Source organism: Trachypithecus francoisi, unplaced genomic scaffold, assembly GCF_009764315.1.
Source record: "Trachypithecus francoisi isolate TF-2019V2 unplaced genomic scaffold, Tfra_2.0 Lachesis_group8, whole genome shotgun sequence".
In the NCBI taxonomy this organism is placed as follows: domain Eukaryota; kingdom Metazoa; phylum Chordata; class Mammalia; order Primates; family Cercopithecidae; genus Trachypithecus; species Trachypithecus francoisi.
Window position 1 is genome coordinate 15,219,627 of NW_022681473.1, and position 12,976 is coordinate 15,232,602.

The window sequence follows — 12,976 nt, forward strand, 5'->3', positions numbered from 1 at the left end:
TCAGACTAACAGCAGATCTCTCTGCAGAAACTCCACAAGCCAGTAGATAGTGGGGGCCAATATTCAACATTCTTAAAGAAAAGAATTTCCAACCCAGAATTTCTTATCTAACTAAACTAAGCTTCATAAACGAGGAAGAAATAAAATCCTTTACAGACAAGCAAATGCTGAGGGATTTTATCACCACCAGGCCTGCCTTACAAGAGCTCCTGAAGGAAGCACTAAATATGGAAAGAAAAATCTGGTACCAGCCATTGCAAAAACATACCAAAATAAAAAGACCAATGACACTATGAAGAAACTGCATCAACTAATGTGCAAAATAATCAGCTAGCATTATGATGACAGAATCTAATTTACACATAACAATATTAACCTTAAATGTAAATAGGCTAAACGCCCCCAATTAAAAAGAAACAGACAGGCAAATTGGATAAGGAGTCAAGACCCATTGGTGTGCTATATTTAGGAGACCCATCTCACATGCAAAGACACGCATAGGCTCAAAATAAAGGGATGGAGGAGTATTTACCAAGCAAATAGAAAGCAAAAAAGGCAGGAGTTGCTATCTTGCTCTCTGATAAAACAGACTTTAAACCAACAAAGATTTAAAAAGACAAAGAAGGGCATTACACAATGGTAAACAGATGAATGCAATGAGAAAAGCTAACTATCCTAAATGTATATGCACCCAATACAGGAGCACCGAGATTCATAAAGAAAGTTCTTAGAGACCTACAAGGAGACTTAGACTCCCACATAATAGTAGTGGGAGATATTTACAACCACTATAAATACTAGACAGATCAATGAGACAGAAAATTAACAAAGATATTCAGGATTTGAACTCAGCTCTGGACCAAGCATACCAAATAGACATCTACAGAACTCTCCACCCCAAATCAACAGAATATACATTCTTCTCAGCACCACATCGCACTTATTCTAAAATCGACCTCATAATTGAAAGTAAAATACTCCTCAGCAAATGCAAAAGAACAGAAATCATAACGAACAGTCTCTCAGACCACAGTGCAATCAAATTAGAACTCAGGATTAAGAAACTCACTCAAAACCACACAACTACATGGAAACTGAACAACCTGCACCTGAATGTCTGCTGGATATATAAAGAAATTAAGGCAAAAATAAATAAGTTCTTTGAAACCAATGAGAACGAATAGACAACGTACCAGAATCTCTGGAACACAGCTAAAGCAGTGATAAGAGGAAAAATTATAGCACTAAACGCCCACATAAGAAAGTGGGAAAGATCTAAAATCGACACCCTAACATCACAATTAAAAGAACTAGAGAAGTAAGAACCAATAAATTCAAAAGCTAGCAGAAGACAAGAAATAATTAAGATCAGAGCAGAACTAAAGGAGACAGAGATACAAAAAACCCTTCCAAAACAAAACAATGAATCCAGGAGCCGGTTTTTTAAAAAAATTAACAAAATAGATAGACCGCTAGCCAGACTAATAAAGAAGAAAAGAGAGAAAAATCAAATAAACACAATAAAAAATAATGGGGATGTCACCACTGATCCCACAGAAATACAAACTACCATCAGAGAACACTGCAAACACCTCTATGCAAATAAACCAGAAAATCTAGAAGAAATGGATAAATTCCTGGACACATACACCCTCTAAGACAAAACCAGGAAGAGGTCAAATCTCTGAATAGACCCATAACAAGTTCTGAAATTTAGGTGGTAATTAACAACTACCAACCAAAAAAAGCCCAGGACCAGACAGATTCACAGCCAAATTCTACCAGAGGTACAAACAGCAGCTGGTTCCATTCCTTCTGAAACTATTCTAAACAATAGAAAAAGAGGGACTGTTCCCTAACTCATGTTATTAGGCCAACATTATCCTGATACCAAAACCTGGCAGAGACACAACAAAAAAAGAAAATTTCAGGCCAATATCCCTGAAGAACATCCATATGAAAATCCTCAGTAAAATACTGGCAAACCAAATCCAGCAGTACATCAAAAAGCTTATGCAACATGGTCAAGTGGACTTCATCCCTGGGATGCAAGACTGGCTCAACATATGCAAATCAAAAAATGTAATCCAGCATATAAACAGAACCAAAGACAAAAACACATGATTATCTCAATAGATGTAGCAAAGGCCTTTGACAAAATTCAACAGCCCTTCATGCTAAAAACTCTGAATAAACGAGGTACTGATGGAACATATCTCAAAATAATAAGAGTATTTACGACAAACCCATAGCCAATATCATACTGAACGGGCAAAACCTGGACATTTTGCAAGCTACCCATCTGACAAAGGAAACTGGCACTAGACAGGGATGCCCTCTCTCACCACTCCTATTCAACATAGTATTGGAAGTTCTGGCTAGGGCAATCAGGCAAGAGAAAGAAATAAAGGGTATTCAAATAGAGAGAAACTCAAATTGTCTCTGTTTGCAGATGACATGATTGCATATTTAGAAAACCCCATCGTCTAAAACTCTTAAAATCTCCTTAAGCTGATAAGCAACTTCAGCAAAGTCTCAGGATACAAAATCAATGTGCAAAATCACAAGCATTCCTATACACCAATAATAGACAAACAGAGAGCCAAATCGTGAGCAAACTCCCATTCACAACTACTACAAAAAGAATAAAATACCTAGAAATCCAACTTACAAGGGACATGCAGGACCTTTTCAAGGAGAACTACAAACCACTGCTCAAGGAAATAAGAGAGGACACAAACAAATGGAAAAACATTCCATGGACATGGATAGGAAGAATCAGTATTGTGAAAATGGCCATACTGCTCAAAGTAACTTGTAGATTCAATGCTATTTCCATCAAGTTACCTTTGGCTTTCTTCACAGAATTAGAAAAAAACTACTTTAAATATCATATGGAACCAAGAAAGAGCCCACATAGCCAAAACAATACTAAGTAAAAAGGACAAAGCTGGAGGCATCATGCTACCTGACTTCAAATTATACTATAAGGCTGCAGTAACCAAAACAGCATGATACTGGTACCAAAACAGATATATAGACCTATGGAACAGAACCGAGGTCTCAGAAATCACACCACACGTCTACAACCATCTGATCTGCAACAAACCTGACAAAAACAAGTACTGGGGAAAGGATTCCCTATTTAATAAACGGTACTGGGAAAACTGGCTAGCCATATGCAGAAAACTGAAACTGGACCCATTCCTTACACCTTATTTAAAAATTAAGATAGATTAAAGATTTAAACATAAAATCTAAAATCATAAAAACCCTGAAGAAAACCTAGGTAATACCATTCAGGACAAAAGCATGGACAAAGACTTTATGACTAAAACACCAAAAGCAATGCAACAAAAGACAAAATTGACAAATGGGATCCAATTAAACTAAAGAGCTTCTGTACAACAAAAGAAACTATCATCAGAATGAACAAGCAACCTACAGAATGGGAGAAAATTTTTGCAAGCTACCCATCTGACAAAGGTTTGATATCCAGAATCTACAAGGAACTTAAATTTACAAGAAAAAAAACAAACAACCCTATCAAAAAATGGGTGAAGGATATGAACAGACACTTCTCAAAAGAAGACATTTATGTGGCCAACAAACATATTTTAAAAAGCTCGTCATCACTGGTCATTAGAGAAATGCAAATCAAAATCACAATGAGATACCATCTCACGCCAGTTAGAATGGTGATCATCAAAAAGTCAGGAAATAAAAGATGCTGGAGAAGATGTGGAGAAATAGGAATGCTTCTACACTGTTGGTGGGAGTGTAAATTAGTTCAACCATTGTGGGAGACAATGTGGCTATTCCTCAAGGATCTAGAACCAGAAACATCATTTGACTCAGCAGTCTCATCATTGAATATACACCCAAAGGATGATAAATCATTCTACTGTAAAGACATATGCACACATATGTTTATTGCAGCACTATTCACAATAGCAAAGACTTGGAACCAACCCAGATGCCCATCAATGATACACTGGATAAAGAAAATGTGGCACATATACAGCACGGAGTACTCTGCAGCCATAAAAAAGAATGAGTTCACATCCTTTGCAGGGACATGGATGAAACTGGAAACCATCATTCTCAGCAAACTAACACAGGAACAGAAAACCAAACACCACTTATTGTCACTCATAAGTGGGAGTTGAACAATAAGAATACATAGACACAGGAAGGAGAACATTACACACAGGGCCTATTGGGGATTGAGGGGGAACGAGAGAGAGAGCATTAGGACAAATACTTAATGCATACAGGGTTTAAAACATAGATGATGGGTTGATGGGTGCAGCAAACCACCATGGCACATGTATACCTATGTAACAAACCTGCATGTTCTGCACATGTATCCCAGAACTTAAAGCATAATTTTTTTAAAAAAGTATGTAGAATAAATGTCAACAAGTAAACCGTTACTACATCCTTTCTGCATGTTATTTTGAACATATTACTATATCCTCTCTGCACGTCATTCTTATTTGTAAAAGAGACTTAATAGTACTTCTTTTTGGCATTGTCATGAGGAGTTTCTGGGATTATGTCTGTACACTGATCAACAGATAGCAGGAACTCCTTAAAATACTCTAACGCCCCATCAGAGTTGCTGCTCTCCAACAGTAATCAATAGGAATATTACTAGACCCTACCATATACTTAGCACCTAGGAATCAGAGGGGATGAGGCATGAAATATCAAGAAGAGAGGATACAGGTTGAACCTCAGAGACTGGAGAGCATTAGGTGTTAATTGCAGCAGGAACTTTTTACTGGATCATAGTGGAGGAAGTCAAGAGAGGGCAGCCAAGAGCTATGGGGCTAGAAGGAACCAAAAAACCATGGGAAGATGAGCCTTTATCTCCGACAAGGTCTTTCCTCCGGCAATGCAGAATGGGGCCTGAAGACAAGCCAGAAATCAGGACTTCAAATTGGCATCTCGGGTCTCTCCCTCATTTTCTATGTGAACTTGGATAAAGTACATAACCTCTGTGGTGTATGTTTTCCAGTCTCCACAATGATGATAATTACACCTAGGGCTTGAGGATGTTGTAAAGATATATATTTTTTTTTTCCTTTTTTTTCTGTTTTTTGAGAAGGGATCTTGCTCTGTCTCACCCAGGCTGGAGCGCAGTGGTGCAATCTCTGCTTACTGCAGCCTCCGCCTCCCGGGTTCAAGCAATTCTCCTGTCTCAGCCTCCCAAGTAGCTGGGATTACAGGCACACGCCACAACACCCTGCTAATTTTGTATTTTTAGTAGAGACGGGGTTTCACCATTTTGGCTGGGCTGGTCTCAAACTCCTGATCTCAGGTGATCCACCTGCCTCAGCCTCCCAAAGTTCTGGGATTACAGGTGTGAGCCATCATGCCCAGCAGATTTTTTAAACTGAAAGAGGTGCTTAGTTCTACAGTATTTTTTCCCCAGGACAAAAACAGAGACTGTACACACCCTAACTTAGAAGCAGGAGATAAGCAACACATCATTTACCCATGTAACAAACCTCCACATGTTCCCCCAAACCTAAAATAAAAGTCAGAAGGAAAAAAATAAAAATAAAACATAAAGGCATTCTTGATGTAAATATATATGTCAACTTGATAAAATACATATTCATTACTTTATAGATTCATACTTACTAAATGTAAAAGAAATGTCTTCTTTTTTAAAAGTTTTCATCCAGTCTATGGTATTTTTGTTTTAAGGTAATTAATTTTATCAGAGTTTTCCTTCATGGCTTGTATATTTTATATCTTGTACAAGAAATGAATTTGGTGTATGGTTAAAAAAAAGCAGCAGCAGCAGCAGCAGGAGATAAGAAGAGAGCTGACTTTGGGATTGTAGAAATGAGATTTTTTTCAAATAATAAGTATAAGTTATAACCAAAATATAGGAATTCCATGACAGCATATATACTCTCTTTGATTCTCAGACACATAACTAAGGCAAAGATTATGCTTTTTGTTCACCAAATCCCATTTATTTTCTCCCTGCGGGGCACAGTGAAGACTGGTTCTGGACAATAAAATGCTTCCAGGCTGAAGCAGTGAAAAGCCCTATGTGAACCTCCAGATTCTCTCCTCCTCTGCCATGAAACCAGAAGCATCAGTTAGCTGAGTCCCTCTTCCAGCCTGCTCTGGATACCCAATATGAGCAAGAAATAAAATGTCACATAAAGAGATATTCGAGGTCTGTATGTTATTGCAGAATAGCTGAAGCTATCCTAATACAGTAACAGGGGAAAAAAAGTTTAAAAGAGAAACTTTTTTTGAAAAAGTTTTGGCCGGGCGCGGTGGCTCAAGCCTGTAATCCCAGCACTTTGGGAGGCCGAGACGGGTGGATCACGAGGTCAGGAGATCGAGATCATCCTGGCTAACACGGTGAAACCCCATCTCTACTAAAAATACAAAAAACTAGCCGGGCGAGGTGGCGGGCGCCTGTAGTCCCAGCTACTCCGGAGGCTGAGGCAGGAGAATGGCGTGAACCCGGGAGGCGGAGCTTGCAGTGAGCTGAGATCCGGCCACTGCACTCCAGCCCAGGCGACAGAGCAAGACTCCGTCTCAAAAAAAAAAAAAGAAAAAGTTTTAATACTTTTTTAAAGTCAGTGGTAATATTAATCTATTCATAATAAGATAGAACTTGAGGCTGAAACAGACATTGAATTTTACAATATCATTTTATATTGATTAAAGTAATTCCATCAAGAAGGTATATCATGAGATCTTATGAATTTAAGCATATGACTTCAAATTTTATAAGAAACTCTGCTAAAAAGGTAGGAAAAAATGACATGCATAGAAGAAGAGTCATATGAGAAGCCAATGAAGTGGTTTGAGCAGAGAGGTGACATGGTCTGACTTAGGTTTCAAAAGGATTGTTCTAACTATTGAATTTTTGTTTTAACAGAGTACAAACAGGTAAAGGCAGACACAGGAAGACTAGTTAGGAGGTTTTTGCAATAATCCAGGTGGGAACTCACAGTTGCTGGGACTAGAGAAGCAGCAGGACAGGTGATGAGAAGCCGTCATGTTCTAGGTACATTTGGAAAGCATAGGCAACAGGAGTTTTTGACTGGTGGGATGTGAGGTTCAAGGGAAAGAAGAGACATGAAGACAATACCAAAGTTTAGACTGAGCCACTAGAAGGATGGAATAGCCCCTAGCTCATGTGGGAAAGGTCTTGGGAAGAGCAAGTTTGCTGGGAGAAGATCAAGAGTTTGGCTTGGGATCCAATAAAAATTCCCTTTTAGACACATCCAAGTAGAAAGACCAAGTGTGAAATTGGATCCATCCGTGAGTCTGAAGTTCAAAGGAGAGATCTGGACTGAAGATACCACTTTGGAACTCGTCAACTTATAGATCATATTTAAAGTAATGAGACTGCAAGAGAGCAAGCCGGGAGTGAGTGTAGGTAGGGAAGAGAAGCTGTCCAAGAACTATTCCCTGAGCACTTCTACATTAAGAGGCTAGGGAAATTAGGAGCAACCCACAAAAGAGAGCGAAGGAGCAGCCAACAGCAAGAAAACCAGGAGAATGAGCTCAGTCAGTGCTAAGCAAAGAAAGTGTCTCGGGGAATTCCATATCGCCAACTGCATCAAATGCTGCCAATTCCTTAAGTAAAAGAAAAACTGAATTCACCATTAAATTTAGTAACAGAGAGGCCATTGAAGATGTTAAAAAGAGCTGTTTTTAGTGGAGTCATGGGAATGAAAGCTTGTTGGAGTGAATTCAAAAGGAAAGGGGGAAAAGAATTAGAGACAATGGGTGTGAACAACTGTTTAGAGAAATATGACTATAAAGCAATGCAGAAAAATAAAGCAATAGCTAAAGGAGAAAGTGGGATAAAAAGTAAATTTTTTTCAGCTAGGAGAAATAACCTAATGTTTGTGTGCTATTTGCATGTTTATCCTTAAATGTGTAGTGAGAGACTCTTGGTTCCCAGACCTTCTATTCCAGCAGAGAGTGAAAGAACATGATAAGCTTATGACTGCTTCAAAGAAGACACCATGTTCCGCATGACTAGGCCCCAATGGTGCAGCTGTCTCCAAACCCTCACTGTTAGTACTGCACCAAGAGGCCAACAGATTACAGATGAGATGGTATATAAGACCATCCCCTCATTACCATATTGCTGTAATTTAACTGGTTTTTTTTATTATTATTATCAAAAGACTTCATTATGCAGTTTAAAGAGTTGAACAGAACCACGAGACTTGTAACAAGAAAAATCTTCCCTGGCCCACTCCTCCCTCTACCCAGGCCTCACACCCCAAAGCAATCACTTTCAAATGTGTCGTGTGTTTCTTCTGTTGTTTACTGTCATATTTCTAGATGACATGTTTTCAGAATGTTTTTTCATTTTGTTTTTCACTTCAAGATTTTAACTTTTTACTTCCTAAAATAGAAAACAGAGATTTAGCTCTTTTAACCCATCTATCACCTCTATATCCCTTTTCTATCATTCTCTCAGTAAAATTATATCAAGATTTGTTAAGTTACTACTCAAAGTTTGCATTATTGGCTATAAAAATGTAATTCACAGCTTTGTCATTTGGTATGTTATGATCACATATCCTTTCTTGTATGACTTTTTGTTTTTCCCCAATTAATAATTGCCTTAGTTTTTCATTTGTTTAGTTTTCTATGTACCCATAATTAACACTTTCTCAAACTATCCCCAGACTATTCCCAAACAGAACTAAAAACCCATCTCCATACAAGTATATCAGTTAATCCATTAGTTCAATGTATTTCTCAGAGGCATATGTCCTGGGGCCCTGCCCACTCCCTGCCCACTCTCTGGACTGGACACTCTCTCAGCTTGATAAGTGGCTCCCTTCCTGAAACTACCCTCAGCATGGGAATTCCTTTCCTGTCTCCCATGCTCTGTTTGTTGGATCAAAGATCTTCCTCCTTCTTGGTTTATTCACTAATTTTGCCACTTTCTTTGTAGTGCCTTAAGACAGGATGCCTGAGAAGTACACTTCTATGACCTGGCATATCTGAACCATTCTTTATTTCACCATCACATTAACTTAATTGCTTGGCTATGTACAGAATTCAAAAGTTGTGACCAATTTCTGTTTTTGAGGTTATCATCTCAGTGTCTCTGGTTTCCTGTGCTGTCGTTGACAAGTCCAACATCATTCTAATACTCACCTTTTGTTTGTGGTCTCCTTTTACTCTCTGGAAGCTTTACAGGATCTTCTTATTATCCCTTAGAATCTGAAATTTCACAATCATGTGCCTTGAGACAATTCTGTTGACATTTATTTACCCAGATACCCAATGAATGCCTGAATTCTGTCCAAATTTTCTGTCCTTCCTTTCTGGAATTCCCATTAGTTTGATGTTAAGATTCTGTGCTGTATCTAATTTTCTTATGTTTCCATTATTATCTTTCATCATTTTATTCTGTATCTTGAGGATATTTTCTCAATTTTATTTTGCAAATCTCCTATTGAATTCTTTAAAATGTCTTATTATACTATTAACGTTCCAAAGTATTTTCTGCTTTTTAATACTTTTTTATAGTACTCTGTTTTCTACTATGGATACAGTTTTTATTCATTCAGTCAACAATATTTGGTGTGTTTGTTGCAGGATTTTTTGTTTTTGAGACAGGGTCTCACTCTGTCACCCCAGCTGGAGTACAGTGGCATGATCATAGGTCACTACAGCCTCGACCTCCTGGGCTCAAGTGACCCTCCCACCTTAGCCTCCCAAGTAGCTGGGACCACAAACACAGAACACCATGACCATCTGATTTTTTAATTTTTGTAGGGACAGGGTCTTACTGTGCTGCCCAGGCTAGTCCAGAACTCCTGGGCTCAAACAATCCTCCCACATCAGCCTCCCAAAGTGCAGGGAATACGGGTGTGGATCCCCATGCCAGGCTGATCAACAACGTTTGTTGGGACTCCCCTTGTGCCAGTCATGAGTACCGGTGAGAGAAAAACGAACAAGATACACTCCCTGGCCTCGTAGAGCTTACATTCTACTGAGGGTGGCAAAGAGTAAACAAAAAACTAATAGGCGTACTATATAATGTCAGGAAGTGATAGTGCTAACAAAAGAAATTAACAAGAAATGGAAATAGAAAATGATTGGGAGCAGCTACTCTGTTTTCTCCGAGTTGCTCCAAAGTCTGTTGATTGACTTTGACCTTATCTTTCATCCTAGTGGCTTTCTCCAAGAAAGCTTGGCTGTCCTCTCATATTTAAGATTGAGGCACAGTTCTGTATGGGCAGGACTTTCTGGTTCTTAGGCATCAGCAAAGAACAAGTGAGAGGGGCACTGGCTCTTGGTGGTGAGTAAAATGCGCAGCTCTCTTCTGGTTGGTGGTCTCCCCAGAGAGGACTTCTCCACACTTCTGCCTGGCAGCTATGAGCCCACCTGCCAGCATTCTTGGAGCCAAAGGTGGGTAAGCAAGCTAGAAAACCCTCTTTTAGGTTTCCATTAGTCCCCATGTTCAATCTGGCACCTGACAACTGTCCTCAACTGTGCCTGGTACATAAAAATCCAAAAGCTCTGTGGTTCAACATCTCCAGAGAGACACTTGCCTCCAAAAATCTTTTGCTGTAGCAGGGTAAGGAATCTGGGATACAATCACTCTTTATTCAGACTTTCAAGTGTCTTCCTGTTTTTAGCCCCAGCCTACCCCTGCCTCTAGAATAGCTTATGTCTCCAGCTCCTGAGTCTTTGGGGAGTTCTGCAGTGAGACTCAACTAATGTCTTGCTAGCTCCTCCCTGCCCTTCTGTAGGCATTTAAGACTTAGCTGTCTTCATCTCCCAGCTGCTCTGCTGTCCTTTTTTGCTCCTTTTGTCCTTACAGATTTGTACCTTTTTCCCTTTCGCCAATATTTTAGTGGAGTCATGGAAGAAAGCACATGTAAAATTATATGTTCAATCCCTCATATTTGACCAGAAAAACTCCACTGTGGCAGCCACTCCTAATTGGTGCTCATAAAATAAAAAATAATTCTAAATCATTGTGATTGTTAATCTGAGTTTACTGCTGGGCAAAGCAGGGAAAATATGATCCAACACAAAGAAATTCAGCCCTGTGGGCTGGGGCCAAAAATAACTCAGATGCAATTAGTCTAAGCCTTTCAGGTTTCATCATGCATAAACAGACAGGCACCAAGCCTACCTTCTTGGGCTAAAGTTAGGGTTAGTGTTAGGGCTAGGACTAGGGCTAGGGCTAGAGTTAGGGTTAGGGATAAGGCTAATGTTAGGGCTAGGGCTAGGGTTATGGTTAGGATCAGAGTTAATTCTGAGTGTACATAAAGCCCAGGAACCCTGCGTAGACAGTCTCGCCCAACTAAAGACAAGAGGAAGATCTGTAAATGCAAAAGCCATAAAGTTCCCAAGAAGATGAGGCTGTCTAATTTAAACAATGTACTATCTTCTTAGTTTAAGATTGACCTGTAATAAATCTCAGCTCAAGTCATTTGTTGAACCTTTATGTCTAATTTTGGTTTTTTAAAACTGTGTGGTCAACATCAGATTCATTAGAGTGAATGCAAATAAGGCATCTGTCTGAGTCACAGACCTGAAGCAGTCACAAGTTTACCACCAGGCTGTTTCTCTGCTGATTCTGATGAGTTTTCCGAGAAGCAGTTGCTCTAGTTTTCATTTCCAGGGTCCTGATCTTGCAATCTTGCAATCTCTCACATTCTCCATGCTCAAGGTCTTGCATAGAGATAAGTCTGCAAACCCATGTCCAAGACCTATCAAAAATTGTCTTTATTGCTACTAGATATCTATCCCCACTTCTTCCTTACTTACAGAAAAGCAATATTTTTTGCTTTTCTGGCACAATATTCCAAGCTGAAAACTTTATGTTCCAGCCTCCCTTACAGGTGTCCCTGAGTACTGGCCAGCGAAGCTCAAGTGAAAGTTGTCTGTGGATTTTCTAGGACTGTTTTATTTTCCTAACATGAAAGTTATTGCTTCTTTTGCATATTTTTCTTTTTCTGCTGCCTGGCGCTCCACTCAGCAAACGGTCAGTTAATGAGTACCTGCCATTGTTCCAAGCTGCAGGGATATAGCAGTAAACAAATATCCTTGCCCTTGTTGTATGTACATTCTAGTGGACTATCTTGCAGTAAGAAGAAAAGCAAATAGAATCACAATCAGCCTCAGCTTTGACATTTCAAAGTAGCTGAACCAAATATGGGAACTTACTGGAGAAAAAACAAAATCTCATTTCGTCGTATTTTCAGTTACTTGCAACTGGACACAATTCCTAAACATACTACTGCCTTTTTTGTTGTGGGGAGGGTGGGGGGGACAGAGTCTTGCTCTGTCACCCAGGCTGGAGTGCAGTTGCACAATCTCAGCTCACTGCAACCTCGGCCTCCCAGGTTCAAGCAATTCTTCTGCCTCAGCCTCCTGGGTAGTTGGGATTACAGGCACCCACCACCATGCCCAGCTAATTTTTGTATTATCGGTAGAGATGGGGTTTCACCATGTTCACCAGACCGGTCTTGAGCTTCTGACCTCAAGCAATCCACCCGCCTCAGCCTCCCAAAGTGCTGGGAATACAGGTGTGAGCCACTGCACGCAGTTGCCTTTCTTTCTTTAACTACAGGTAAGTTCCTTTATCGTTAAGACATCTGGAAGACACCTTGATGGAATAAAACAGTTTCTCAACTGCAACACTCTTGACATTTTGAACCAGATAATTCTTTGTTGTGGAGCTGTCCTGGGTGCTGTAAGATGTTTAGCTGCATTCCCGACATCTACCCACCAGATGCCAGTAGCAGCATCCCCCTCCCAAGATGTGACAATCAGAATGTCGCTAGACATTGCCAAGTGTTCCCTGAAAGCCAAATTTTCCCTGGTTGAGAACCACCGGCATATGGATGGTGGTGTTGGCAGAGCTAAGGCAAGCAACAAAAGCCAACCGAAACCCAGAGTATTTGGAAACAAAGCATTATCTCCTCCATCATAGAAAGAA